Source organism: Tripterygium wilfordii, chromosome 20 (genome assembly GCF_013401445.1).
Source record: "Tripterygium wilfordii isolate XIE 37 chromosome 20, ASM1340144v1, whole genome shotgun sequence".
NCBI lineage: Eukaryota > Viridiplantae > Streptophyta > Magnoliopsida > Celastrales > Celastraceae > Tripterygium > Tripterygium wilfordii.
This window is the reverse complement of record NC_052251.1, coordinates 7,173,397-7,179,396: the sequence shown is the minus strand read 5'-3', so window position 1 is coordinate 7,179,396 and position 6,000 is coordinate 7,173,397. Positions and strand designations below refer to the sequence as shown.

General features: G+C 36.7%; 1 non-coding gene across 1 annotated transcript; it reads left to right on the top strand.

Annotated features, from left to right (window-relative positions):
- The first annotated feature begins 1,344 nt into the window (after positions 1 to 1,344).
- On the top strand, positions 1,345 to 1,451 carry LOC119987589. Its single transcript, XR_005465479.1, has one exon. It is a non-coding gene; the product is annotated as a small nucleolar RNA R71 (small nucleolar RNA).
- The last annotated feature ends 4,549 nt before the right edge of the window (positions 1,452 to 6,000 follow it).

Here is a 6,000-nt window from a genome sequence, read left to right as displayed (position 1 = left end):
TGCACTAAAGAGCGATCAGCTAGTTGGAGAGTGACTGAAGTTGGTTTCAACTCACCTATCTTCAAAGTAGTGTAAACAGAATAAGGCATGATATTTACACTTGCACCAAGATCCATCAAGGCCTTTTCAATTTCTTTCTCTCCAATAATACAAGGAATGGTAAAGCTACCCGGATCTTTTAATTTGGGCGGGAGCTTCTTTTGTAAAATAGCACTCGTTTCTTCGGAGAGAAATACTTATTCATGATCACCTATCTTCCTTTTGTTAGTGCACAACTCCTTCAAAAATTTTGCATATGCGGGAATAGACTTAATTGCCTCAAAGAGTGGAATATTAATCTCCACTTTCTTCAAAACTTCAAAAATATCCCGATTATACTTGCTTTTCTTAGCTGGGGCAAGACGAGATGGAAAAGGCACTTTTGGAACATACTCTTCTACTTCCGGCTTTTCCTTCTCAACATGAGGTATTTTGGAAGCACTTGGCTCCACCACTATAGGCTCATCATGATTCTCACCTTCAAGCTTTTTATACTCAATCTTGTTATCCACATTTTTCCCACTTCGCAAAACAGTAATAGCATTAGCATCCTCATACTGCTTAGGATTTACCTCAGGTTGACTCGGCAGCTTTCCTGGCTGTCTTTCACTCAAGGCATGAGCAAGTTGTCCTACTTGCATTTCAAGCTTTGCGATAGATTGAGTATTACTGGAAACAGTTTGTTGCAACTGAGTCATTGACTTGCTCATCTCTGCTTGGGAATGTTGCATTGTGACTTGTGATTGAGCAAGCTGGGAAATAAGGTCCTCCATAGTAAACTTCCTTGCATCTTGAGAAGGTGGTTCTTGTCGTGGAGCTTGCCAAGGTCTGGGCCCTTGATTGAAATTCTGGGGTGAAGCATAGGAGAAATTGGGGTGATTCTTCCATCCTGGGTTATATGTGTGAGAAAAGGGATCATTCTGCTGCCTATGAAAAGGTTGAACTGCATTAACTTCCGCTTCAGGAAATGTCCCACTTCTAGAACATACATGAGTAGGATGATCAGTACCTCCACAAATGCCACAAGGCTCCAGATTTCTGCTCAGCAAAGTCACTACCGCATCCAATTTCCTAGCCACAGATGCCATCTCTGAATTTGAAGCACTAGCCTCATAAACCATGTGTCTAGGAGCATCAAGATCACGATTATCCCATTGTGAGGAATTTGCCACCACAGTCTCAATAATTTCATTGGCCTCAGTCGGTTCCTTAGCCATAATATTTCCTCCAGCAGCTGCATCTAACATATGGCGGCATTCATCAGCCAGATGTTGGTAAAAGTATGATATAATCTGCCATGGCAAGAATTGATGATGTGGGCAACCAATCAATAGAGTTTTATATCGCTCCCAAGCCTGAAAGAGTGGTTCTCCCTTGTTCTGCCTGAAATGGAAAATCTGATCTCTAAGCCTCTGTGTCCTTGACTGAGTATAGAACTTCTGAATAAACTTAGCAGAAAGTTGATCCCAAGAAGTGATAGAATTTGGTGGCAAAGTCTTGAACCAGATCTTAGCACTTTCCTTAAGAGAAAAAGGAAATAGCTTCAACCGTATGAACTCTTCAGATATGCCCTGAATTTTTTGAGTGCCACAAATCTCTAGAAAATTATCAATGTGATCACTAGCATCTTGATTTTCCGCTCCTGAGAATGATGGGAGCATGTTAATCACATGGCATTTAAGCTCATAAGAGAGATTTGGCGGAATGGTTGGTAATACGATGCAATATTGTCTAGTAGAGAATTGTGGCATAGAGTAGTCCATTATGGTGACAGGAGCATTTGCATTGTTGGCATTATTGCCAATTTCTTCACGATTTTCAGCCATGCTCGCTTGTTCAGAATGTTCTTCCAAAATTTTGTCACTAGACGAACTAGAGCTGGATGTAGGAGAAATAGAACGAGTGGAAGATTTCTCCTCAAGAAGATCCTTGTCTCTCTTGTTCCTTCGTGCACGTTCCAAGTCTAGATCAACAGGAAGAATTTCTGTATCTTGAGAACGCCTTCCTTGCATGAACTACAAACAAGAAAGAAAAGTATAAAGATCACTAATTATCAAGAAAGAAAGAGCTAAACTAAGTATGTAAGTATCTATGTATATAAACAAGAATGGATCAAATATAAGCAACCGTCCCCGGCAACGGCGCCATAAACTTGTTGGGTCTTAATTAACCTTACTAGCAAGTGTACTAGTCGGCGACTACAGCACAATGATAAGCAAGGGTCGAATCCACAGGGACGGTGTTATGTCTAATCCAAATGTATACTTGTATGTATGTATGGACAATGCAAACAAAGTAAAATTCAACTCAAGATTGTTTGGTTTGGTTATTAAACTAAGACAAGCAAATACTAAAGTGTTTTTGGTATTTTCTTGGAATAAGGATGCAAACTACACTAATGCAACTAATATGAATGAGATGAACACCAAGGCTTCGGAATCCCCCGTGGGAAATGACTTGCAATGACACAAATTCACACACATATTTGCTAATTTGGGCATAACGAATCCGTACCTAAGTCGGTTTTAGCGCACTTAAGCCAAATCTCCCTAAAATCGATTACTAGCCATCTTATTGGTCTAGGTCGGATATTCCTAAATACATTCTAGCCATCTTATTGGTCTAAACATGCATAGGAATTCATGGAGTTCTATGGAGATTAGGATTCATACAAATTGTCACCTAATTAAAGGGAGACACATTCATAATCAAGTGTTTCAAGAAGCATAATCTACTTTACATATTATTGTCTAAGTAAATTCTCCAAACAATTTCATCCAAAAACCTAAAGTGTTGGCCAAACACCACAAGCATGAAGAAATTGCAATCAAACATAGAAACACAAGATTTATACCCAAATCAACTCATATATATGTAAATCAAGTCATAAACAAAGTCATCAAACCCAAGGCTTCATCCTAGCCTTGGCAAAAGAGATTTAGTTACACATAATGAGAGAAAAACACAAAAGGAGAGATGAGAAAATCATGAATAAACCCAATTAGTTGAGTAGATCCAAGTTGAGCTGAAGAATCTCTCCTCCTTTCTCCAAGAGTCGCCTTCCCCCTCTGATTTCGCTCTCCAAAAAATCAGTTCTAGGTCTAAAACTACCTGCAGCTCGGGCAAATCGCGAATTAAAACATCCTAGAAAAGCTGTTTTGTGCGCCTAGGCGTGTTGAATTCACGCCTAGGCGTATCACGCCTAGGATCACGCCTAGGCGCAATCCTAGGCGTGGTACCACTCAACTTCAACTCAATTCTCTCTGGACTGGGCGTGCAGAAATGGTTCTGGGCGTGCACAAATGGTGCGCCTAGGCGCGTTACCCCTAGGCGCATGATTCAAATGACCATAACTTCTCCATATGACCTCAGATTTGCATGATTTTAGCTTCTACGGAAAGCTTGAGATGTCTAGTTTCCAATGCCTTTTGTTGCGCTCGATTCCAATAACGTGACAGAAAGTTATGACTATTTGAACACATAAAGGTCGGTGGACATTTTCTTCAATTCAGCCCATTTTCCGTCGCTTTTCATCCAAACCGCAATCAACCTATCAAAATACAAATCAACACATAAATACACTCATTATTTATCAAAAGAAAGCTTAAGAGGGGAATATTTCTACCAAAACAATAGGTATTATCATACCTATCAATTACGTTATAATTTCATAATTATATTTATTTTATAAGTTGTGGGTATGGGTCAGTTTAGGTCAGGTTGGGTCGGGTTCTCGATTTGGATCGGGTTTTGTACAGGCCTAGCAGTAATTGCTACCATATGGAGTGGATTTAAGTCAATGGAAACACGTCTAGTGTGATAGCTTTATAGTGCCTTTGCGTACAGTAACGTCATTATAAAATTTTTTTTCAAGTTAATAGAAAAACTCAAAATTTGCTATTATGGTAATTTTTTCCTCAAATCAATAGAATTTTTTTTTTCAATTGTTGGGCCATTAGACTCATTTTGTGATTGGAGGACTTTGACCTAGAAAGAGTTGAAATCGACATAGTAGACGAGCTCCATGGAGTAATCAACGAAGAAGGCGAATAACTTTGTAATCAGGTTCCACTCTTGTCGTTAGTCCATCGCGACAACAAGGGAAAGAGGAAGAGAAAAGAAGGGGAAGTGAAGGATGTGATACTGAAATGGTCAGGTTTTACAAAATTATTTCTGAAAAATGAGATTTTTGTAGGTTTTGATTTTTGGAAAGTGAATGATAGTTTGCTCCGTTAGATAAATGAGTGTTAGTAGCCATATGCATATGAGCTGTAAGATTTTATATATTTGTCATGATTTAATTGGTCACGATACACATGGGAGGATTAGACCGTCTTTGTAAATATGTCAAGTCTTTTCTAGGGTTTTTTGTATGGATTTTGTCAATGTGTAGTGATGTGAGATTTTAAGCCACCAAAATTATAGCGATTCCAAACTCAAATTTATACTCATAAGTGCATGAATCAATGGTAGTATATCTTAGTAAATACGAGTGTCGTACCAACGATGATTGAATATTAGTCTATTCCAAAATTCACTACAATTTTCACCGTATGAAAAGATAAGATTTGTTGATGATTGCAAAGTTCTGAAATTAAAAGAATAAAATTAAAGGAAAATCATGAGAAAATTGCAAAGAAAAATAAGAGTCATAGGAGAAATCAAGTTGACGAAGGTACTAGGATTCCGATTTCTCCATTTTCATTGTACTTAAATCCTTTACTTATCAATTATCAACTCCTTCATGTATGGCAAAGACAAAGACCCCTAATTCATGTAGTAGTCATGTCATCTAATTTATTAAGTCTGTTCTTAATTTGCAACTATCCATGACATCTAAATGAGTTTAACAAAACAAGAATGCATTCATATCAATAACAACATATCGCAATCACATAAATTCTAGCACATGGCATCTATGTCTAGGCAAATATGGTATAAGATTGCAAGAAGTTGTTCCCAATTTGAGAATGACATCTACTACAAATTACTTCAGAAAACATAGATGGCAGTTGAGCATCGGTATAGTAGTGCTGTGAAAACTGAATCAACCGGTTCGACCGATGAACTTTGGAACCAGCAGTTTTTGGCAACAATAGAACTCATGACCACTCCTTAAAAAGTCTAGCTCTTACCAATTAAACCTTTAGCCCTTCTGTGTTCAATTAAAGAAGTTAAATGAATATATTATTGTTGTTTCAAAAGTGCTCTTACATAATGTGGGTAAAGAAAATGCATTTTTTCTGAAAATTTGTGCCTTATTATCATGTCAATGTATAGATCTACTTGGCCTTCAATTAATTAATTAATTATATATGTTTAAAAATAATAATTGTAGATTTAAGTGATGAACATTATTACATATTCAATAAAGACGTAGATCGACACATCACTCCTCACTTATTTGATTAAATGTGAAATTTTTTTAAAAGTTGTTCCTGGTGGAGTTTGAACTCAAAATCTCTCATTTATAACAACAATGCTTAAACCAATTAGGGTATAATACTTAATATGTTTAAGGAACACATTAATTTTATATAACAAAGCTTGTATTAATACATTTATTAATTTGTTTTTATATTATTATGAGCTTTCCATGATCCGAAGAATTTTCCGGATTGATATCTAGTTCTGTTTTCAAAACCTTGCCGAATAGTAGCACGTCAATTGCCCTATTTTGATTTTATATTGAGTTTATTTGCTCATGCACTTACAAAAAAAAAGACCAAATGATAGGGAAACAACCAAATAAAAATGCAAAAATCCATGTAAAAATATAATATATACTTATCATGCAGTATTTCTTGGTTTTGTCTTGTATTTCTCCAGATCGGTCTTGTTCAATTCGTCCAAAATTTCACAATCATAGATACCCATAGTGGCAGAAAATATATATAACTGCCAAAAATCATAGAATTATCCATCGTCAAGACTAAAGTAAATAGATTGTGCTATAGAAAA